Raw genomic sequence first — 25,464 nt, forward strand, 5'->3', positions numbered from 1 at the left:
TGTTTAAAGCAAAATAAAATTTCCCCTCCAGACACATTTTTCTTAAAACATAGGTAATCTTTAATATTACGATGTTTATAATATTTGATAATGTGACTGTTATCAATATTGACGAAAGAGTGCTTCCTGTGTTTAAAAACTATTTATTGAACAAATGGAGAGTTGCAGCGTATTACCTCGTAATAAGATAATGGAGAAATATATCACTTTCTCATTAACCTCACTAAGCTGCGAGAACAAGTACAGTTGTACTTTATGTTGTAAACTACCTACTAAAATAACTAGGTAAGTGCAAAGATACTGGTCTGTCTTTCCAACAAGGCTTCCAACTGAGATTCTGTATTGATACATTTTTATTTGACTTAAAAATGTAACATGGGAAGAAATTTTGACTGTTAAAGTTGTGTCCCCCTCATTTTGATGTGGACTCAAAACCAAAATAAGTGCAGATGATGTTTGTCTTGGGTGTTCTTGAAAGCTCCAGTGACTATTGGGTACGAAGTAGTTCTGCAACTTAAACTTTATTTGGACCAACTTTCTAGCAACATGTAGTCTAAATTTCCCTGCTGATCGTTTTTTGTACTGCCATCTGTAGATGCAAAGATCAATTAATCACTGTCCTCCTTATGAGACTCGCATATTTTAAGATTATTATATTTCTTTTTCCTCTTACTCCCTACCATATTATCAGTTCTAGGATAAGCCTAGTTATTTTTAGTGTACTTCAAACTTGGTATTTTCTTAAAAACAAAAAACTCCAGCCCTATACAGTCTGTTTTTCTCAGGACCTTTACCAATTTAGTGGCCCCTCTTAATTTTTTAGTGCTCCAAATTTGTAAATGCTGATATTTCAGAGCTTTTATCATTGCTGGATAAACAGAAAAAAAAAAATAAAAAAATCTTATTTTAGCTCTTTTTTCCTTGATTTGCCTACAAAATCTTTGTTAATACATAGCATAATGATATTTATCTCTTACGTTATTTGTCTTTTTTGTAACATCATTGCATTGCTTGTTCTTCACAGATATTTCTAAGACAATCAAATTTCTAAATCTGGACTACTGCAAAGAGCTCTTGCTGTTTCAGCATCTCCATACATGACTGACTTGTAACTGGATGTTAGGTTTTTTTACGTTTAGAATGCTTATCTTGCTCTTTGTTATTCTGTATTTGATTTGCTAAGAGCATCTTTACTCCAAAGGTGTTTTATTAAGGTGTACTAATCTGTTCTGTGTGGTTTTTTGTTTTGTTTTTTTGTTGTTGGGAAATAGCTTGTTTTCTTATACCCAAATAAATGATCTCTTCAGTGTGCCTGTGACTGTCAGCTTACTGATCAGATAAAACCAGAATTCAAATAAATGATAAACAGAGAATTATTCTTCCTTCCATCATCTAATATTTTTGGGGGGGGAAAAATATCTGAGGCTTTTAATGAGTGGTGACATCAGAGTGATTGAGGATATTTTGGTTGTTCTGGAAAGCTGGATGCATAATAGTCAAATACTTCTTTTAATCTGTTGATTTCCATCAACTGTCATAATATTATTATAATCTTATATTTTATTAATACATCCTATTACATTTAAATTTGCCCATGACTTTTTTGTGCTAAGGATTTTTAGTTTGTTTGCTTTAGTGTATGTATTCAAAAGAAAGCTGAAAATAGTATTTGACTGTTTGTGGGTTTTTTAATATTTTAATATTTGTTTCTATTTTGGGTGTTTTAGTAATTTAGTCTTCTCTGAAGAGACAGAGGAGTTTTTAAAATCAAAATGTATTTTTGCAATGTTTTATTCACTGAGAAAATAAAATAATTTTCTGTTTGCTTATATAAAGTGTACTGTTTTCATTTGATGAAAATAAATATAGTGATATTCTGAACTGTCACAGGTGGTGAAGGTACCATGAGCAGTGATCTACAAAATGTTTGAACAGTGATCACTGCAGAAATTTTACTTTGATAAAAGATTGGATGGTCTTTACTTGTGACCCCTACTATCCACTGTGGGAGGATTACAAAGTCTCTTTCAAAGTGAGTCTGTATTTAGGTGGGATTTCAGGGCATTTGCTTCCATTTGAGAAGTTTGCTATCAGGTTTATGCTAGTGCTAATTTTAAAGAGAAAATACATATATATTCCATGCTTTTTTTAAAATTTGTGTGGGGATGTGTGGTTTTTTTGGGTTTGGTTTGGGTTTTTTTTTTAGTTTTGTTGCCTCCCTGTTCCCTCCCACATTTGCAAGTTTGCTTGCAAACAGGGGCTCCCTGCTGTTACAGACTTGGGAGTGGAGTTGATCCAGCAGAACTTTTCTGCTGCTCTGGTCTCTTTGGTTGTTCCTTTTGTTCCAGCAGGTTGTAAGCGTGATTATATAGGAAATAAACTTCTGAAGCGCTCCCCCCTTCCCTTTCCCTTGCCTCTAACAAAACAGACTCTCTGTGTTCCTGAGCAGTAGCGTGCGAAAAGTTTCCTGGCCATTCAGGACATGCACCTTTGTTTTTTGAGAAACTTGTAGGCAGTCCTCTGGCTGACATCTCTGCCAGATACCTCAGATTTTAGAGCTTGGGCAAGGTAATTCCTGGGAGAGCAGTCACACGTGACTGGCTGCTGTAGCACAGGAGTTCACCTTGCTCCATTTAGCAGCCAGCGACAGACCGACCACAGCACCTGAGGCTACCGAACGGGAGATAATCTTCTAACAACCCAGAACAAATCCCTCGGTGCAGAAGGATTCCTCCAGGTTCTGCTCTATTAAAAGGTGGGGATTTCCTGCAATGGGTAGGCTTTGCTCCAAGGAGACACCTACATTAGCAGGAATTTACACAGCAGTTGAGATCTAAATGCAGACATGTGGAGAGATGTTTTTTTTAAACAAAAAGGTTTTCCCCATAAAGCAGTCATTTTTGACATTAAGATCACAGCTTCAGCCTTTGGGTATCTGCAGAAATATTTGGGATCCCAGCCCTAAAGCCAGGTTAGTCAGGTCTAACTTATCACAGGTGCCCCATATATGGGTGCCTAGGAATGTCTAGTAAATGCTGTTTCTGATAGATGTTTGTTCTGATTTCCCTTCTTGCTCCTCCCAGTCCCAGCCCCCAGCTTTGCCTGATCTCCATCTTCCAGGACTTCTGACAGGATTCATTGGTAAGCATGTACTTTTGAGGGCTTAGATTATTTTGGAGATGGCAAGTGCCATGCAATGCTAAAGTGAAGATATGAAACTTGGCATGGTTTTACTAGGAAGTTACTGTACATTTCTATATAGATTTCTACTTAAATTCAGTGCACTCTGTCTTCTTCTGCTACAGTTTTTTGTTGTAGCATGGGATTTCACACTCCTTTTGTAGTTTTAGACTCACATTCCCTACTTATTAGGCAAATTGGCTGTTTTAATGTGGTGCTACAAGTGCTCATTAAAGCTATTTTTCCAACAGCTGATCATTATTTCTCCCTTTTTTGATTTTTTTAAATTTCCCTTTTTTTTTTTTTTTAATTTGAGAAAGCTAGCCAGCAGAGATTTTATTTCATTTGTTCTGTGTGAAGTAGTAATTTCCTTTTCCATTCTTTGTTCTTACAGCCCTTAAATGCTTAGAAATTTGTTTTCAGTTGCTGCAAGTAGCCTAAAAAAGTTTGTCTGTTTTATTCTTACCTATGGATGTAGTTGGATACTTCATTTATAGTGCCAGACGCAATAAGGACTTCATAATCAGCTAATGCTTTTCCAAATGAGTCAAGTGTATTGGGAGTGTGAATCAGCTTTGAGACCTACTTCTCAATTTTGAAGTCACTCATCTGAGAAGCATGAAACACAGGAATAGAAGCAGGACTGCAAACTTTGCTGATAATGTATTTTTAAATTGTCATAAACTTATTTCAAAATCAAATTGTTTTTATTGGATGTGAGTGTCCAGTGGCTCAGTTGGCATTGTTTTCAGCAATCTAGATAATACCGCTCTTTAATATGTGTTTTGACTGCATGCTGCGTAAATGACTTTCCTGGATGAAAAAAACCTTACATGAACAGTCTTTTTGCAGTTTAACATTGTAGATTTTTTCTACAAAACATAAGCACACTGATATATATAAACTGTCACTGAAGTAGTGTGAAATGGTAGTACTGGAGAAATTTTGAATTCTGACCTAATTAACTTTGCAGTAGCAAATTTTGCCTTTTCTGCTTTTTAAACTCATTTTGATATACATAATTTCTTCAGAAAACATACACAGGAAGAGCTGCATTTTTTATTCCCTCCTACAAAGTAATGTTTGCTTAATGGTATATGAAGATCGTGTTTGTGAATTAGTACACTTTCACAGATTACAAATTGGAAATGAATTATATTTTCAAATATTCACTTGCTTTATCATATTGGAAAGGTTCTTTGTGGTTTGGTACAAATGTCTACACTATGAATATGATCCTTGTATGGAGAAATATTTTCATAAATACAGTGTAGTGCCTTAATTTTTTGCTTCATTTCCATTGGATTTGGAAGACTTGAAACCCGATGGAAGTGTGGTGATAGACACAGATAGGTAAAATGCTTACTATTTTCTAGTTGTCAATATTTGGTGTGGAGAGGAAGGACCTGGGTAAAGACCCGTGAGTAAAAGAATTTTAGTTCACATCAGAAGTGCAAATTGTGATTTCTATTGTATTAAAGGAGTGTAAGGGAAACTGATAATAACTATTAAGTATTTAATGTATCTGTAATGATGAAAGATTTGCTAGTGAATACATTTAAAAAGTTCATTATTGAGTTTCAGATATTGAAATGAGGTTTATAAGACCAGACTGGAAAGATGTTTAAATACCTGAGAGCTCCCCTAGAAGTTTGTAGTATTGTTATATGTGAAACTGTGAGCATATACTAACATTTTATATGTACAGTTAAAGACTGCATTGATAAAAGTACCAAAGCCTGTAGTAGTTGAATCAAACTCTGTGATGTTACTCCATAATGTAATTGAATGCTTATGTTCCACGGGAGAGTTTGCTTGTGACAGTCTCTGATGTCTGTGCCGAGCTCTGTTGAGATGGATTTGAATCACTGCCAGTGCATTTCTCTGGCGTGTTACAGCCTTACTTCTTACAGTGGTAATTTTGCCTTAAAATTATAGATTTCCAGATAATATGGCACTGCATTTTAAATACGCATACTTTTGGAATTCAAGGGTGAAAAATAATAGCAGAAAACTGGACCTCGCAAACAAGCACACCCTTTGCCTTTTGACTGGTGCTGGGTTCCTTGGGGCTTCTTACGGATGCCTCTTGCCTGTGGCTGGTGCCTCTCATGGACAGAAAAGCCATGTAGATCCCTGCATCTCAGCAGAGTTTTGCTTGAATTCAGCCCTTGCAACCTGTGCAGGTGACTGCTCAGAGAACTTTAAAATGGATCAGGCCAGCTACTGTTTTCACCAGTCTTCTGCTGTTATTCTACCTGAATGAGTAAAATCTTCATTAGTAATGCATTTTGTGTTCTCTCTCTCTCTTTTTCTCCCTTCTCTCTCTAGTCACCAGGATGTTGAAACATCAGTACCAGAATTTATCATCCCTAAGGGTAGGGCTCCCTGTTTTTCTGAAGATACTGTTCCCCTGTTGGATGTATTAACTTTTTGTGGAGTCTGTGATGTTTACACCTTGGAATGTCTCTAACTATTCAAGTGCCTGAAAAAAGAATTAGGGTCTGCCCTCAAAAAATATAGAATTAATTATGCTTACGTATCTTACACAAGGTTATGTAATTTTTAATGTGCATAATTCCTTTAATGTTAAAAATGGAAATTTTTAAGTCTACTGTTCACACAATTGCAAACTCATGTAATACGGACAAAATAATGAAATATTCTTTAAATTGAGAAGAGCACAATTTATTGCTTACTTAGATCTGTGAAGGAATCTCATAGAATATTGGTGGTGTGTTTTCCAGAAATACTGTTACTCTAATTCAATCCACCTTGAGAACTGGTGATAAAAATCTTGATGCGAAACACACTTTCACAGCAGAAGAGTGCAGGTGCAAAACGGAAAAGCAAGCAGTTTTTCAAGTGGCATTGATTGTTTTCTGTGCAATATGTAGGAACACCAGAATATTTTTAGATGAAAAGGATTAAAAAATTATCCATTGCATTTGTGATAGCCTATATGTTTGGGTTAGTTATTTATCGTTTGCAATATCCATAAAGCTATCTTAAGCATCCTAATTAGGTTTCAGCTTTTCAGAGAGAGGCTGGGAGGCTCTTGTGCAGTTGTGGCACGGTGGTGGGGTGTGTGCAGCACAGCTGCTTTCTGATGTCAGTCGCTATTTCAATGACATGAAAGTGGGAGAGGAAGAGCGTGAAAAAGGCAGACAGTTTTTAAGAAAAAAAAGTGGCATCAGTAAGCAAATTATTTTTGCCTGTTTTGTTTTGATTAGGATATGAACTAACAAATAAAGTCTGATTGCTACAAAAGAATTTACATCTGGAGAGTTTAACTGGAGCACTTTCACAAACTTTTTGGTGAAATGTCTCTGTTTCTGCCCCTGTGCTGGGAAAAATCTGGATTGTCCTTGGCAAAAATCCGGGTAATACACATAACTCACCTGGTCTGCAAGCAGAGCAGAATCGCAGAATCCTTTCCTCTCAGTGCTCTCTGTTTGGATTTCAGTTTATGCTGTGTTCTGGGACACTGGAAGAATGATGACTTTCCTGTCGAAAAGGGGAGTAGCTACATGGATCCATGTGTAACGTGCTCAGTACTTGATGAAGAGGGTGAACATGCCTGGGTTTATTTCCTCCCTCTGTAGGCATCCTTTTGTTATGGTTTTTCTTGGATTTTCTTGAATTTTGTAGATACGAGTTGAAAGAGACACAGAAAATGTCTACTGATCTTTGATCTCAACGATATTAGTTTCCAGTGTGAGGTGAAAACTGTTTCTTGGAAATCTTTCTTAGGATGGACTGACAGTTTCCTTTCAGATACATCTACCCTGGCACATGGGTTTCCTGGAAGGGCAGGAAAAGTAAATATGTGGGCATTGGTAGTGAAGGAACTTTCTGGATTTTGTTTGTTGTTCCCTTTTCCAAAGAAAATCAGGGAATTGTGAAAACTTCGGAAGGGCTGCATATATTAATAAGGTGGTTAATTAAAATTATGAAATAAGTCCTTGGCCACTAAGAATCTGGACAATGTTTATTAATGGTTGTCATAAGATCACTGATTTACAAGTGTAAAGATTGTTGCTTGAGAATACCAAATAAAATTTTGTGCCACCATTTAAAACGTGGTTTGCATGCTGACTTTGGTTTGTTTATTCATACACTTAGAGCAGTTTGAATCACAGTAGGTTTTCTATAGCTTTTTATTGCATCTCTTTGTTTGACTGACCTTAAAAAAAGGGAACTAGATGATGATGGTAACCATTAAAATTTGCTTTTTAAAAATTTATAGATACTTCTAGCACACACAATTTCAGTTAAAAAATAAGTTTGTTAAGAGGATATATGTATTTTTTTATGTAGCCCAGCTATTTCTGTGTTATCTTCAAAGCACTGTTAAGGAAACAATACATGTCTTTGTGAGGCTATCTTTTGAAGGTAGGTATGATTTCTGTGAGTGTCTTCTTCTTCAGAACATTCCTAAGGAGAGGTGAATCAACACCTGCCCAATTGAGGGCAAAGAAGCAGCTTTTCTGTCATTATAGTGTACTCAAGTGTTGGAGGCTGGTTATTAGAAAAAACATAGTGAATTCCATTATCTATTTCAAGTAGAAACACACAGAGGTGCATGGTTTTCATACCAGACTTTTTCTTATATATGGGAAACTTCATTTACTATGTGAAACATGTAGGATAAACACTTAAAAATTAGTTGTGCTGCCAACAGATAGTCCAGTTGGTTTGGCTTTCAGTGTTGAGGGCAATTCCCCTCAAATCAGATGTAGAAAAATTACTTTGAATTATAATGTGTGAGTGAGCTTAAGGGGTGGGTGATATTAGTGGTTTACTGCTTTTAGCAAGCTTGTCTAGACAGTATTTTTTTCTTTTAATTTTTAAGTGTGATTTAAAAAATTTTATTTACAGTACAGCTATACTAATGAATTTTCAGTCATTAATTTTTCTTTTTAATGTTGAAAGTATTTTCAATATTTACTTTAAAAGCAATTTTATACTCTCATATTGCCCTTGAATCTTTGATGCTATAGAAATTGTTTGAATATGATCATGTACTATAATTGGCCCATGATATTTTGTATTCCTAATTGTACAGTAGCAGATTTAACCAGAAGTACTGCAGAGTGACACATTGTACTTTAAAATATAAATATTTATAGAGAAAATTAGTAGGTGGAATTAAAGTTCAGCATCCTTTACCCCCTTTCCCCACTCAAGTTTTTTCTTTATAAAAATAACAAGGATTCTTTCTTATTTCTTTTCCCTTTCCTCCTTCCTTCCAATTAATTTAAATTAGTTATGGTATCATTACACAGAGTTAGAGTTTGTTAGATGCAATGAATTTTTAAATTTTTTTTGTCTTTAATTTAAAAAGGGTGGGTTTAACTTTTATAATTGGTTAGTAAAACCTACAGACAATCACAAGAATAACTTAGCCATCTTCAGAACTGTTGGAAAATATGTTCCATTTCAGTGTTTCTTTATGTTTGTTTGTGTATGTATAACGGGTAGTTTTGACAGTGGATGAATTGATAGGAACCTTTCTCTGAGTTTGGAGGAGAAAATAATGAATTATTGAATTATGCTTATGGTGACGTGTTATGTCATGCTACCTTAATAAAAAATTGGTTGAGACAGTATTGTTTCACCCTTTTCATTCAAAGTGTTGATTTCATTTAACCTTTAGTTGCTAATTCTGTGCAAAATTAATGGCTTCATAGTATTGGTCCTCAAGGAACTCTAAATACAAGCTTTCAGCAGAGATGTAACCTCCTTCTCTTTAAACATTTGATGATTTTACAGGGAAGTAGAAATTTTCTTCAAGGAGCTCTGTACTGATGTTCCTAATACTTTTTTAAGAATTGAGGAAGTATAGATTGTAAAATTAATATGGATTTTATTATTTTTTGTTGATACCAAGACTGAAACTTTAGTGTTTTGTGATAAAAGCATTTAGAATATTGGTACGCCTGTGTTAAAAAAACTTGATTATTTCTTCCATAGATAGTGATTTACTGGGTAATTTTTTAGACTTCAGAAGTTGTTGGAATAAATGTTGCAGATTTTCTCTAGCTAGCACAACAAAATAAATCAGATTTGTGAATGACATCTCCACAGACTGTTATGGTTTCTTGTGGAGTAGGCTTGACCGTGTAGTCTATGCACCAAACTTGGAATTTTAGTGGGTACTGTTAGCTTAGGTTATATAACGTTGCTTTTTGATGCAATATCCTTGCAACTTTCCCCTTATATTTTATGGAATATAAAGCATATATGGAATGACTCAATTCTTATCATGCCCATGTCAAACTTAAGCATAATTCTCACTGTTTTTTCTGACCTGAGGTGACAGCTGAAAGGGTGAGCTCTTCTGTGTTGATTCAGTATATTCAGGTCTGCAGAGATTCCTGATCTGCTCTAATTCTTTATTGTAAATATATCACACTATGTGATTTTTTTGTTGGAATTCATTCTCTTCAGGTTATTCCTCCTAATTAAGGTAACTGGTATTTTAATGTTGCTGATGTATCCATTCTTTGATGTATAAAGGTCGTCTTCATTGCATTTTGAAAAAATAATATTAATTTAAAATAAATGGTCTTTGTTATTAATAACCACATATGCAAAAAAGGAACATCTGCCTTCCAAATGTTATTCAATGATTGTAATTAAAAGGTTAAATAAAAGCTGAGGCAAGCCTTGAATTTTGAAGCATTTGCAACAGCTAGTAATCTGACTTACTGCAGACATTTTTGTCAAAGTTGAAAAAGTTAGAGCTAATTAATTTCTTGGGAGACATATGATGAAATTGTAGGTGTGATAACATATTTGAGTAACATATGGTCGTTATGGGGCACCTTTCTAATGACTGAGCACCAAGTTAAATATAGACTTTCCATTTTTTCACTTCTTCTATTAGTGGTTCTTTGTTACTACAATTTAAACTCATTTTCTGTCGTGCATGAAATAGGATTCTTTATGTGTTTGTAAGAAATTAAAAAAATATTGCCACCACGGTGTTGCACCTTGGTGAAATTTACTGAGGCGGACAGTTAATCTGTGACAGCCTTTTGATTTTTGTAGCATTAATTGTGATTATGTGCATTTTGACCTCTACTTTATAAAATGTGAAACTTGCCACATAATGTTTAGATGCATGTCCCCAAAATAGGAGTGTAAAATATTTTTGAGAGATTGATAGAAAATGCATGTTGCTCCCCCTGTATGTAATATATTGAAATTTATTTTAATCAGCTATTGTAATAAATTGTGTCATAAAAAGGAGGACAGAGGTATTTTTGGAACACTTTCTGATTCAGTTTACATATCCCTAATAAACTGTATTATGTTTCTTGAGGCAGTTTTGCTGTTCCTTAGGAACAGTTATGAAGCAGTTTTGCTGTTCCTTAGGAGGCTGTAAATAAAGATTGTAAAAAAGTAAACAAGTATTGTATTTTGTAGTTAATCAGAAGCTTTACCTAGTTTTAAGTTTCATTTATCTATTGTAAAAATCTAGAGCAAATTTCAATCTTTATTATTTCAGCATCAACACGCAGAATGACAAATTCAGGATAGAATAATTTAGTGATTGGTGATATCTAAATGAGGAAGGAAATAAAACTATTTCAGGTGAAAATCAGGAAAAAAATGGAAGAGAAAGGCGGGGTGGTTTTTGGATAGGGATGGAGAAAGTAATGGATGCATGAGAAAGCGGCTGTTTGTGGTGGGAGAAGATAAAGGATGCATGTTGATGAAGACTACACAGGAATTGTATTATGAGATGAATAAGAATTGTTTTGCAAGTCATGTTTTTTTCTGTATTTCAGTATCAACTGAAATGCAAGCTGTGGGTTGGCTTATTTTTTTTTTTTTAATGAAAATGATAGTTAATTTGGTTCTAAAGGAGCTGTTGCTCATAAATTTTGCTTTGCTGGAGAGGATGCTGGATTATCACAGCATCTGTCTTCATAGTAGCTGTGGCTTCAGTTTTGAAGCTTTGTCATACAGCCTTTACTGTGGCTACAGAATGAAGAAGGGGTCACAGGGATTTTAATTGCTACTAGGAGTATGGTAGCAATTATTATTTTAATGTGGCCATCTATTTCTTACAGGAGAGTGAAAAAACTGTGCTGATACTTGGAGAAAATCTCATAGTGCTGAGAAGGAGCAAATGGGGAGCTATGTCTTGATATCTGGGGTATCAGTGGAGAGGAAAACAGCCTGAGGAAGACAAGACTTCCTCAGTGCCATGAGAGCGCCCTGTTCACGCAGCCGAGGCATTCAGCAGTATGCACAATGTCATTTGGGCATTCTTTTCCACAGTGATTAGTTTCCTCTTTTTGGTCGTTTTTGTAAGAAGGAAGCTTTAATATGTTTCTTGGTGTGTGGAGTTTTTGACTAACTAAAGTGAACTTTGTGAATAAGTTCCTCTTTTGGTAACAGGAAGTGATGGGTACTTGTTGACAGTACAGGTAGAGTGATGGGGTGGGGTAGGCAGATTTAACCTTCACTCAGTTCACACTTGATGTTCAATTTTGATAAGCCTGATGTGCTGTGTACATGAGACAGTTGTATATTTTTATTTTATCTGTTTTCTACAGGTGACATTTGTATGGTTTTATTTTAACCTGTTTGCCTACAAGTAGGTGTGCTTAATTACAAAGTGCTCGCATCTGAAATCATCAATATTATACTTCTGATGCATGAACTGTGGGGCCAGATGTGATGAGATCAAGATTTTAGCTATTCACATATTTCCGTATTTATTGTTAAAAATCACTGAAGCCCAGAACGGACCAGTGATCACGGCAGAGTGTGTATGTTAAAAATCTGATTAAAAAAAAATAAAAGCATCTTGAAGCACATGATGAACTCTCACATCTAAGCATTTTTGGATGCTTTCATAGCCATCTGTAGAGGAAGGATCACTGATTATGCATCAGTCAGATAAAAGAGATCATTCTGATATTTTTCTTTCTTCACCAGATACCATTTTACTGCAAAATACTATGGTATATTGATTGATAAAACTAGTTTTTTTCATGGATGACAATAAAAGCATACTGTATAAAGAACACAATTATATGCTAAGTGGAAGGTTTGAGTTTCTCTTAGTGGTTACTGATAGCTGTTTAAATTATAGGAGGAAGGAAAATATTGATGAATTAAATTTAAAATAAATCACCATCAGACCACTCCCTCAGTTAAGTGTCACTTAGTCATAAGTTATGAAACTAATAATTAGAAAAACAGGTATACAAATGTGTTTGTTATGATAGACAAATTTGCATTCTGCATTTGTTTAGAAAGATAAAGTATATTTTATTGAGAACGTACATCATACCAGTTAAATTCTATAACATGTGGAATGAGCACTAGTTTATGAAGAGACATGAAAGACAGACTTCATAGTTTCATATGGGAGATGGCTATAATGTAGAATAAATTCCTGTTCTGTTGCTGATCACTTTGTTAGAGGTGTTAGATGACAGCATAAGCTTAATTTGCCTGACATGAGCCCCATAATGTTATTTTTTTAAAAGAAATTCAGAAGAGCAGAAAGCAAGAAACCACTATTATTTGTTTGTTTTATATTTAAAACAGTCTTTCAGCTTTGAGTATTGAAATAATTCCAAGCACTCAAATGTTAAAATATCACATTTGGCATATGACATTTCTTATTGAGAAGCAGAACTGTGTTTGTAATTTTTCTGTGGTTTGGGATTTTGCTTGGGGCAGGGGGTGAAATATGAACTGTTTGCAAGGATTTTTTTAATTTTCAAGAAAACAGGAATTTTTTTTAAAACTCTTTTTTACCTGTTGAAAAAATAAGCAGTTGAAGAAAATACGTAAGGGAAATTGCTCGTTTTCTTTTTAGGTTTCCCTCAGCAGTCCAATACTGCAAAAATTGCACTCATGTATTTTTTATTAAATATAAGCTGGGACAGTTTCTCTCACTTTACAGTTCTCATTTTTTTTGATACTGTGGTTGCATACTGTTATTGCAGTTGCCGTTGAGTTTGGGGGTTCTCCTTGTGTTGTTACTGTATTTTTTGTTTGTTTGGTTGGTTTTTTTGGGGTGTTGTTTGTGGTTTTGTTTTTTTTCCTCTGGGGAGATCTCTAGACACAGAAATGCAAGAAAAAAATACAGTATGCCAACCATTACTCCTTTAAATAAAAAGATGAATTAAAATGTAGGTAAATAATCATGTAACATGGAAAATTCATTGTCAAATATATACGTATAGAATTAAGACTATATTTAATATGCATACACAGCAAACTTTTTAATAGGTAAATGTGTGTCACGGTCCTTAAATTCAACGTATATGCTGGAGATTAATAGACATTGGACATTATGAAGCAAAGTTGAGTCCAACTCCTAAAGAATAAAGGAAACACTGAGTAGTTTTTTGCTTAGTGACAGGAGCTGAGTTCCCATGCTGATATATATGTATCTGAAATTAAACCTGTGTAGTCAGCTTTAGTTTTGGCATTTTTTTTAACTTTTTGAATACTTTACTTGGAAACTACCTGGCCAGCCTTCTAAAGGAGTTTACTTGAGATGTGACTTCCTATTTAAAAGCCAACTGAAAGGTAACTGTAGCATGTGGAGTTATCTCTCAGTTTGGGTTAGAACAGACATTTGCCCTTGAAACATATAAATGGTGGCTGTAACAAGCCCTTATCTGCCCTTTCCTTCAAGATTAATATTCTCTTCTTTTGGTTGTCCTGCTACTCTTCATTTGCATGTATGCAGTTCAAATCTGGCCCTCTTCTTTCTCTGGGTCTTCTCAGAACATTTTGAATCCCAGCTGTTGTTCCGTGCTTTCAGCTCATTTCTGTGACAATTTTGAATTTCTTTCAACTTCTAAATGATCCAGCCATCCAAGTACCCACTCTGGCCAGCTTGTTCTTTTTATCACCTGCTGCCCCATTGCCTCATTCAGAATTCTGCAGTGCATTTGTCCTGGTGTGAATTATTCCATGTTGACTGCTTCCTTCATCTCTCTCCTGATGACAGTAGAGATGAAGGAAGCAGTCTACATGGAATAATTCTAAATAAACTGACGTCTCCCAGACATCATTAAAGGTAATACCTGCAGTGCAAGCAAGAGCCCCACTGCTCTCATTCTGTTGCAGAAAACTGGTTGTCAGAAGGAGCAATTGCAGGAAATAACAATTGGTCTCTACATCAGGGGAGGGAAAGTGGCCTGTGTAACATGCCTTCGGTGAACTGGGCTGCCAGGCTCAACGTGTCTTATCCTAGCAGATATGGAGTATATATAGCTGTATATAAATATTAGTATTAGTAACATCTGTATGGCTCTACCTACAGACATCTCTGATATCCAATGAATTCTCTGCCAAATGGCAAGTTCCAAGTCAAATCTCAAAGCCTAATGAATGTAGATCTTTCACATTCAATAAATTTTCTTATAATGTCTTCATACAATAGCATGACCGTGTACCTTCCTCTAATTCCCTGAGAAATAACTGGCTTAACTTGTTTCAGTATTAACTTGTATTCAGATTCAGATAAATTAGTGGAAACGGTACCAGTAGGTGATATGGGAATTGGCTCAGACTGCTGAGGTTACTGTTCAAGCAGGTGGTGTAAGTCATGCTTCTGTGTGCTCCTTCATGCTTTGAATATGGGGATGCTTCCCTTTAACAATCTCAGATTTTGTTCCAGAGATTGATAACTATTACACTGTGAAGGAGGAAGATAAAGTGGTTGAAAAATCTTGATATATTCTTCCCTGAAAAGCAGACTGTAATTTAAAGGAATTTATTTACATGGTAAGGAAAGGTTTCAAAATACTGACTTATAATTTAAGTGTATATAAGCTGAACAGGAATATTCCATTTATTTGACAAAACATAGTAGGTAAATCAATACAGAGCTCAAACAGCTTTTAAAATGTGAATGTGTTTTAGAGTATCTGTAAAGTGCATACATACATGTAATTATTTATTTATTTGGAATAAAATTACCTGAATTTTGATAAATCAAAGCCTTAAAATTATGTAACACCAGGTGTAATTTTTGAAAATAATTTCTAATATTAACTGTGCAAAGAAAATGGGTAGTGGTAATTTCTTGATTGCCCCAGAAGTCCAGACTTGTTGGTCTGTCAAAATAACGTGTATGGTGTGACTGCGTAGATAATCGGCACACAGGGGAGGAGTATGTCCGGCATCGTGTTTAGCACTCTGGAAGTCTGCAGTCCAGATGACGAGAGAATGATGTTAACAGTAGACGACACTTGGGTTTTTTCTTTGCACAGGTGGTAAGAAAATAGTTTGTATTCTTCATCTTTGATGTCTGACAAGGCTCTCTAGGTGTGCGGGAGCAGAGTTGTTACTTCCTTTTCACAACTGCTTCTCTTAATGTAAGAAGTCTATAAGAGTGTGATGTAATTTGGAAATTGTGTTTTGAAGTGAATCTGGCTTAAGTGTAGCCAGTTCTTGCTGAAACAGTATGAAAGAGCTAAGATTCACACAGGAAAATTACTTTTCTTCTCTCCATCTAGACTTGAAATAAACAGTAGTCATGGTTATAGCACTTGTGCTCAGAAGTTAAAATGCTCTGATTCTATTTTTTGAGAGTCCTGGCCTCTGTTTCCAAGGGTTTATGGTTCCAGCTGTAGATAGAGACCAGGATTTGAGAAAGAATCTCTAAAATGTTTTGATACTGAATTGAAGATCCTTGCCTAGAAGTACCATTCATGAAAACCCATTAGAAGCAAACAGAACCCATTTAAAATTATCCATCTCCAAAGTAGATGTCATGACAGTGCAAGTCCTGGAACACTCACCTAGGAGCTGACTATTGACTTGGTTTGGTTTTGTCTGGTCACAGGTGACTCATTCTCCTGCAAGTTAACAAGAAACTAGGACGAGCACCAGTGGTTACTCTCTTGCATGTCTTGCCTCTGATAGTGGCTAATATTTAATGCTAGAGAAGAGTTAAAAAAAAAATTAAATAAAATAAAAAAGGGAAGATGTTAAGACCTTCTGCAGTTCTTCACAGCTGGCTTTCCTCTTTACTAGCTAGGACAATTTTGTGTCATCATCAGCCTTGGTTCACCATCCCTTGCCTTCATTTACTGATCATCTCTGATATATTGGAACCAAGTGTAGGTCAGTCAAAGTTTCCAGTGATGACCTTGATTTTCATTGTGAAAACTGGCCACTTACTCTGACTTTTTATACCTGCTTTCTGATTGTTTAAACTTACTTCATTCATTTTTATTGTGAAGGTCATTCCTTTTGTCCGGATTTTTAGGTTAAGGACATTTTTGAGTGTTGTTTGGAAGCCTAAGCAGTCTATATAAATTGGAATTATTTCTGATCTAAATGCTTACTAACTCTTAAAAAAGAAACCTCACATTTCTGATGTTGTTTCTTTCTACAGAGGCTGTTTTTACAATTTTTCCAAGCTTAATTGCTTGCCCACTGATTTTTTCCTTGGGAGTAGTTTATACTAATTTGCTCAATTCAGATGTTAAATTTTTGGTTTTCAGTTTTTCTAGATCTCATTTGGAACACAAATTAGAATTTCTTTAAGACATATTAATATTGGAAGAGTGTAGAGGAGATCAGGATGGCTCAGAAAATTTGCCTAGGTAACACTTCTTGAATTTCCAACACATCTAAACAAACGCAAAGGTAGACTATCCTTTGTGAAGTACCAAAAGTTAGAAAGGGTAGTTGAGAAAGCAGAGAGTATTTGCTTTGAAGGAGAGCTGTTACTTTTTACACTGCTTAACTCATTTGTCTTTTAGCAGGAAAAGTCTTTATAAAGACACAGCCACTTGGGAGAAAATCCTCAAAACATCAAACTTTTATATCTGTAGTAATTAAAATCCTTTTAAAGTCAGAGTTGTCTGAAGAGGAGGAAGTGAATGTACACATGGGCCACTGTGGAAAGGTCAGAAGTTATCGGAAAGGAGCGGTGATGATCAGCATCAGACATTTATGGAATTTCTTGTGAAAGCATGTAAGAAGTTTTCACCTAATCTCAAAATCACACAGTTGTTCAGCATGCTGAAATGTATCTTTGGTAAATCTTCTTTTTCTGAGAACTTTTCCTTTTTTTCCTTTTCATATGCGAAGTTTTTAGCAAAAGGTAGGGAATGTTAATCAGTTGTGAACCCCACTTTTGTTCTCATATGCATGATGTTTATTGTATGAAGGATAATCTCTTTCTTTACAATTGCTTCTTACAGATTTCATGAAGTGGACACCTTCGCACTGGAAGATAACGTAGCACAGTGGCTTTTAATGTTGCAGAAAATTGTTCTACTAAGTCTCTTTATGTTTGTGGGCTTGAATGAACCTTGGGGGTTTGTTTTAGAGGCAATTCCTGAAATATTGAAAGAACAGTATATTTGTATTTACACAAAGTGAGTAAAAGGAGATTGAAATATAAAATCAGGGCTAGAAATAAAGTTACAGAATGGCCAAGACTGGAGAAGAACTGAGGGAGAAAAAAGCAGTTGGAGAAAATATATTTTGTTTCTTAATTCCTAAAAAGGTGAATCCAGATGAAATTGCCTAGATAAGGTGGCTTACTTATATAACTTTTTTTCACATAGCAAACTGCGGCTCTGCTGTTCACAATATATAAATATTCATCACAATAGGTATCCTAAATATATAAAAATCTGTTTGTTTGGGTCTTTTTCCCCAAGTAAAATGTGCTTTAATAGTGAGACTCTGTCAAACCTGCATGGCCTTTTTGTATTTCTGACATCAGCTGATACTCTGCTGGTCGACATCCTTTTGAAATTATGTGTTTCAACTGCTGCTGCGTAGTGCTGAGCACAACAATTTTGTGTGTTAATGGATGTGGATGTTGTGGTCATTTATTCAGAGGGTTGTAAGTGATGTCAGTATGTAGGATAGTTTCTCCTATGACTAGTGTGATGCTGCACGGATACTGGGAGACAAGACAAAAGAGGGAAATCAAAGTAAGCAGTTAGTTTCATAATGTTATTTTTCTTAATAGTTTTCATCCAATATATTGCTTTTCCTGATGCTCACCAACAATCAGGAGGCTGATAAGATAAATCAGTAGTGTAGTTCTGGTCTAACACAAAAGCTGCAAAACTTTGAAAATTCACTTTTCTAAAAACCATGGGGAATTCACCCCTGGACAAGAGCACCGGGGAATTGATTATTTGAAACTTTGAAGGAAGTTTCAAAGTGGAGGAAGCTTTGAATTTCTTCCACAAGGAGTTTGTCTTCCAGTGCTGTCAGTGGTTTGTCCACCAACTGTGAATGTGAAGGTTTGTGTTGCTGTGGAAGGGGTGTCAGGCATGTGCTTTTCAGTCGTACTGTAAGCATGGCTGAAGATTGAATACCCAGGGTAACAGATTGGTGCAGGGTTTATTCATTTATTTATTTATTTCCTCAGAAACTTGCTGCAGCTTTTTTCGAGGTTGTGAAAGTCATTAGAAAAAGGGTTATTTTTCCATGGTCATAAAAAGGCTGCCTTGATTATTTTGGAAGGTCAGAATACTTATTTGGGGCAAAGAATGCCTCGGTTTTATGTAATGGAAATTTGATGTTTTGGCCCTGAGGCACTGTTTATGCTAATGTTGATGCAATTTCAGTTGCAGTTCTGTGAGGTCTGAGGTTTTTTTTACAACACTGACTTAAGAAGCGTTTTGCTCAGCACTTAATTAAAAGGGAAGACTTCCACAAGACCTCAACAGCCTGTGAATGTGGAAGACTGAACATGAGTTAAAGATGTGTCATATAAAAGCTAGAAGCTTCAGAGATGAGTTCTATAATATGAGACGTGCATCCAGTGTTTTGTAGACATCTGTGGAAGAAGTACTGGAACCCTGAGTTAAAAGTTGGGAGGAAGATTTGAGAATATTCTGTATAAGTTTTTTGTAGGGATATATTGGTGCAATTCCTTTTCTGGTCAGGAATTAGGATGTACATTTTGAGATATGAGGAAAATGAAGATATCATAATAAAGGACTGAAAAAAATACAAGACATGCTTGATTAAATTCTTTCTGTAGAAAGACAGTTCTATAACCTAGCTCTCATTTCAGTATTTATAATGCAATTTTAAGTATACATCTATGTATTTATAAATATCACACTGAATTTTATTTTGTCAATTACGTAAGCGTTACTCCACACCAGTTTTCCCTCTTGCTCTCAGTAACATTCAGAATGAATGAATTACTGTAGGTAAAATAAAGGAAAAATGTAATCTCCTCCTCATGATCATATGCCAAAAATATATCACAGTAAGTTCTTAGTGTAGCTGTACAAGGAAGAATTTGCAAGTTCAAACACATATTAGCAGCCTTTCTCAGTGGGAGATCTAGCCTTAGTTTCAGGGAAACTGTTCCTTTAAATATCTCTTTAATTTGTGGTATTATCTGACAAGTTAATGACCGATTTTTTCATTTTTTTTATTAATGTTTCAACTGTAATGTCTAAAATTAAAATGCCTTGTAAAAATCAATAGCCACAATCAAATTCTTCTTCATCTTATCTCTGGAATATATGTTAATACTCAGTTATGTGGGTTATCACTAAGCCTTCATGGAAAGGATAGAGTAGTACCTTGTGCAAAATTTAGTTGTCTTCATCATCCTGGAAAGCAAGGTATTGTTTCCTTTGGGGGTTTATTAAAGATGCTCATGTGTAAAAAATTCAGTGTTTAAACTGTAACTTCCCATGAGAAGAACTGAAGCTTAAAATGCCAATTACAATGGAAAGGTGGTGAAACAGACAATGTAAATGATACTTTATTAGATTAGAAAATTGTCTCAGCTCATAGTTTTAGCTAAATATTTACAAAAAATCTGGCATTCACAGACGAGCTCATAAGACAAAGATTTCACTGTTTACATGAAAAGCAATAGTAAGGAGGAAAATAACATTTTGTGTAGCTACCAGATAATTCTCTCTGCCTCCAAAAGAAGAAAGTATAAGAAAGAATGGAAAGGAAATTACTCCTTCCTTGTAACTCCTGATAGTGATAAATTAAATATACATTTGTATCTTAAAAGATATCTTGAAAATGTCAAAAGAAGAGTATTTCAAGTTGTTTATAACAAATCCAGGCAAACAGCATTTTGAGTGCATTTTGGCCTCCTGCACTGTTCTTCATGATTTACAACAAAAAAAAAAAGAGTATAGGATATAGGATTTGTTTGAATGGGGGCACATAGGAAAGCTGGAGAGTCAAATAATATAGAGCCTGTACAGTAGAGTTAGTATGCATATGCCAAACTGGAATTATTTTGTATTTCACTATGAATTTTTGTTTATCCTGTTAATTGAATTTTGGATACACATTTTGAATCACAGAATTGTTTGGGTTGGAAGCGACCTCTGGAGATCATCCAGTCTAACCACCCCCCAGCTAAGGCAGAGTCACCTAGAGCAGGTTGCACAGGAACGTGCCCACTTAGGTTGTGAATATCTCTAGAGAGGGAGATTTTACCACCTTCATGGGCACACTGTTGTAGTGCTCTGCCACCCTCAGTGGCAACAAGTTCTTTCTTGTATTGAGGTGGAATTTCTTGTGTTTTGGTCTATGACCGTTGCTCCTCATCCTGTTGCTGGGCAGCACTGAAAAGAGTCTGGCACCATCCTCTTGACACCCGTCTTTGAGATATTTATATGCATCAATGAGATCCTTCTCAGGCTTTTCTTCTCCAGACTGAACAGGCCCAGCTCTCACAGTCTCTCCTCAAAAGAGATGCTGCAGACCCCATATTGTCCTTGTGGCCTCCGCTGGGCCCTCTCCAATAGCTCCTTGTCTTGATCTCGAGCCTAGAACTGAACACAGCATTCCAGATGTGTCCTCACAATGTCTGAGTAGAGGGGCAGGATCATCTCCCTCGACCTGCTGGCCACCTGATGCACCCAAGAATGTTTATTTGATTGACTTCAAAGTACAAGTAGTTTAGTCTTCATTACTACCTGTCCACTAGTAGGTTGAATTTCACTGATGATGCAAGGAATGAAAGTAAGACTTGAAAGCAAACTGAAGTAAAACATGAATAGTTTTCTTTCTGCTTTAAATAAAATGTAATGACAATTGTACATGAAATGGTCTTTGCCCAGCATGACACTTAAAGGACTGTGTTGTTGGCTGTGTTTCTTAGTCTCTTAAGCTCACAAAAGTAGCCCAGACAGTTAACTGACCTCAGATGGACCTTTAAGTCTCTGACTTGTCAGACAAGAAGGGCAGCACTCTTAATTGGCATTCAGATCACAGGCAGGCACTGGGCTCAGTGCATAGCCAAGTACTGCTTTAGGATTTAGACAAAGCCACTCTGGCAAAACATCCCAGTTGTCAGGGTAGCTGGCTGTTTCCTAAAGAACTGTTACATAATGGAGACTGAGAAAAGCTTTAGGATGCAAATTTTTTTTAAAGTAAAAATTAAAAAAAAAAGGGAAAAAAGAAAGTGGTGGTAATTCGTGAAAAGAAACATCTCCCCCCCTCCTCAGATGATCTCATTCATTGTTTCTTCCTTCTGTTTAACTTCTCAGGGTCATAAATGTAGTTTTCTGTTTAAAACCGTAGTGATGTCACTCCAAAGGTACTTTGTGGAAGTGGGGAAAGGAATTATCTGAAAGTATTTGGGAATCAACACTTAGAGATTTATTAGCCTTACTAGAGGTTAGCTATTTGCATTTCTTTTTCTTTGTGCTTAGTGTAATGTAAACTGGGAATTCAGCTATAGAGTGAATGTTTACATTTGAGACATCCCGTGGAACAGAAGCGAACGTTGTGTTTATTGCTACAGCTGCCTTCTCGAGTGAAATTGTGATCTAAAGTCTCGCTGGTCCCAGGCCAGATTTCCAACCTGCCTCCTGTGCTGATCCCCTACACAGTGCCAGGGTTTGACACTGGCACTGTTTCTCTCTGCAGCCTCCAGCATGACATCAGCCCCAAGCATTGCTCCCAAAGCCACTCACAGCCCCTGTCCGTGCTGGGAATGGGAGAGAAGAGGAGGAACTGCTTTGCGCTGCCTTGGGGCTGTGACAGTGGGCACCACTAAAAGAGTTGCTGTGCTGTGGTTAGAGTGGTACAGGGGACTCTGATCTCCATCACAGTATGCTTACTATGCCATGGGTGTTTTGGTGTCAGCAAATTTTGTGTAGTCCGCCTTAGTTGTAAGTGTATTACAGTGTTTTATTTATTACGTGGCCCTGCTTAACAAACTTCTTTTGAAAGTGTATTTATTTAAAATATTTCTACAAGTAGTGCTTTCTTTGTTAAACAGCAAAGCAGTTGATTGGAGTATTATTGTCACCCAGTCTGCTGAAGGATTTCACAGAGTATGTATGTTTTATGTAAGCTTATGATCTTGTATGTTTTGGGGATTATCTTTTTCCAGGAAATTAGGAGGAATGTCAAATATGGAGGCAGCCAGAAAACACAGCTTACAGCACATATTCTTGTAGGGAGAGTGCATTCCTTCTAGAAGCTTGGTCTGTGAGGAAGGATGCTGTTAGGTGTTTGAGGGGTCTTTAGAGAAACACTTGAATGTCACTAACTTAATTTCTTACCAAGACACTAAATTACATTTTCTAACTGGTCTGTAAACAATACTTCCCCATTACAGCAAATAATGAAAAGGAGTGAAAGACAATGAAAGATCAGTTTGGGAAGTCTGAATCATCAGTAATGCAGGTAATAATGTCAATAACCATGCCCAAAACATTTTGCAATAGCCATTAACCAAATCTCCTGTGGCTATGAGGCCATGCCAAAGTATCCTGCCACTATTCCTGTTCCTCTAGTTGTCTTTCATGTGCTTTGTTGGTGCCCTGCCTCACTGACAGGGTAGTTCACTGGCCCCAGTTGCCAGGGCTGTATGAGCAGTTACAGCTTTAGTGGTCACCCTTTTGCAGGCTTTGGTGCTCTGGAGTGTTTGATTTGAATACTGTATTGTCCACGCCAGGTTGTTTCTGGCAGACTTTTTAGTTGCTCCTTTGTTCACTGCTAATTATTTCTAAACCTGGGGGTGTCTGACTGCTCCCATTAGCGAGGTCTCTTAGCTTGCTCTGTCACCCAGTCTGTGAGCTGCAGCTCCTCTGTTGCTTTGCATCTCCTATCATAGCAGCCCTAAATGTTTGATTTTTGCAATAGGCAGTCATGTACACGGCCTGTATGGAGCCCTTGCCACAAAAGGCAGACTTTCTGAAAAGAGGCTTTCTTTTTCTTACCAACAATTAAATTCTTACTTCATTAAAACTTTTAGGTAAAGTTTGTCCAGCGAAGCTTACAGGCTACAGCTGGGCTACTTCATCTGGAGAATGTTGAACGCTGTTAGATTCCTCATGCTTTCTTCATCATACTAATAAATACCATAATTTCTCTGGCATTGTAAGTTAGTTCTCTTTTTCTGGCAGACATCAAAATAATATGAGAAGTAGATGCAAGGGCTGTGTAGATGTAATATGTTGGCTCGTGCTAGTCACCTTTTCACTCTGATGGATGATAGCTAACAAATTATTCAGAATCCTGAAAGCAAGGGCTGATTGTCCCCTTCAAATTTCACCCTGCTTGCCTACCTGAGCTTTTACAGCTGGTCCTCCTTGAAGTTTCTCTGTCTTCCTGAGGAAATCCAGCAGTCAGATCTGACCTTCTCAGATCGAATGCATCTGTAACCACTATATACTGTTGTTCAGGAAGAATGTAATCTTGAAACAGTATTCTGGTATGAGACTTGTTAGTAATGTTAGCTGAGAATTTTAGTTTGATGCAAAAATATCTGTCCTTTTCATCTGCCCAACTCTTTCTGAGAAGATATCACCTTTCATCAGTATACATGAAAAAAATGAAAACTCTGCATGCAGCATTCATGGAAAAGGTTTTTCTAAAGAAAATAATGTAATGAAACAAAAAGCAGAGATAATTGTAGTGCTATAAGGCTCAGAATGATCTCCTGTTAAAATTACTTTTATTTCTTTGGAACCCATGGCTGACTATTATTTTTATTTTTCTCTTTGACTGATGCACTTAAATGTAGCAATTTCAAAGCATTTGCTTAGAATGCTACCATATTAGTCTCATATACATGCTTCAATTTATGTCCTGTATTAAAGTAAATGTAAACATAAGCACAGATTTTTCAGGGTGCTGATAGTTTGGAATGCTTTAATACTTTTAACAAATAATGTAAATTTCTTTGCAAATGCTGATAGTGACTTTTGTTATATACTCTTCTTTAACTCTGTCTTATAACTTTTACTTGAAACACAGGAAACGACATACTTGTGTATGTAAGTGGGAAACCAGGCTAACCTCCTCCTTATGTTGGAATTCAATACACTATTTCTCCTAATTAGTTGCCTTTGAGTCTCACAAAGAGTCTTGAATAAACAAACAGAAAGCGGATGTGTCTGCATGCAACTTTGTGTGGTGATATGAATGAGTAGTGAACACCCTTATAGTTGTCTTTTCTATTTAGGATATAGCTGAGTTACTTGACAATTAAATAACGGAACCATATTTGTGTATCTGCTTGGATCTGTTGAAGCATTTCACAGCTGTTTGTTCCCCCTCTTCATGTGGTGACAGTAGAAGTTACCATTCCCATCAGAAATTCTGTAACAAATTGCTAGCTCTTAGCATGTTTTACTACAAAATCAGAAGATTTAGCTTAAACTATTACATGTCTATTCATGTGATTCATTGAGAGATTTTGATACATTGAGATTAGTAAGTTTATGTCTGTCTCTCCTTAGAATGGCAAAGAAGGGCCTATTAATTGCCACCTTTGCATGTGCATTTCAGCTATGACTTCTGGTGTGGCAGCAGTGTACATCTAAGCAAGCAGTGTTGGTTCAGGGAACTAAACTGACATAAAAGAGATACCCCTTTCCAAATAGATGCATAACTGCTTTGACTTCAATGCAGGTTGGATGAGTAGTGATGTTGATGATATGCAGTGTTTGCATTTTTTCAGTAGCTGAGTGCTACTGTATTGTGAAACTTGATTTTTGATTATTACACAGTGAGAGCTAGGAACAAAAATCACAAAGATGGCCGATACAAGACGTTAGAGCTGTTAGTGTATGTGAGAAGTTTAAAGTAACTGAATCTTGTGTTTCTTCATATTTGAATATGCAACCTGTAGATACAGTCATCCTTTTTTTTGTTTTTATAACTTACCAGATTTTTCTGTTTGTGAGGAAAGAAGCAGCAAAGAAAACAAATTTTTTGTGTTATTGTGGGGATTGCTTGCACAATGGAAATTGTTGGGTTCTCTAAATACATCTTTGCCATAAGAGCTAATAGAGTAAATGAGAG

The 25,464-nt window shown here is 36.1% G+C and overlaps 1 protein-coding gene and 1 long non-coding RNA gene across 2 annotated transcripts in view; both read left to right on the forward strand.

The window, feature by feature from the left end:
- AKT3 (AKT serine/threonine kinase 3) overlaps positions 1–25,464 on the forward strand; it is a 149,852-nt gene that overhangs the window by 29,591 nt on the left and 94,797 nt on the right. The window lies entirely within an intron of this gene.
- LOC147654958 (uncharacterized) lies at positions 2,660–7,261 on the forward strand. The gene is made up of 3 exons (XR_015283565.1): positions 2,660–2,971; positions 3,084–3,141; positions 3,575–7,261. It is a non-coding gene; the product is annotated as an uncharacterized LOC147654958 (long non-coding RNA).

The sequence above is a fragment of the Cyanistes caeruleus genome, chromosome 2 (assembly GCF_971803275.1).
Source record: "Cyanistes caeruleus chromosome 2, bCyaCae1.hap1.1, whole genome shotgun sequence".
In the NCBI taxonomy this organism is placed as follows: Eukaryota; Metazoa; Chordata; class Aves; order Passeriformes; family Paridae; genus Cyanistes; species Cyanistes caeruleus.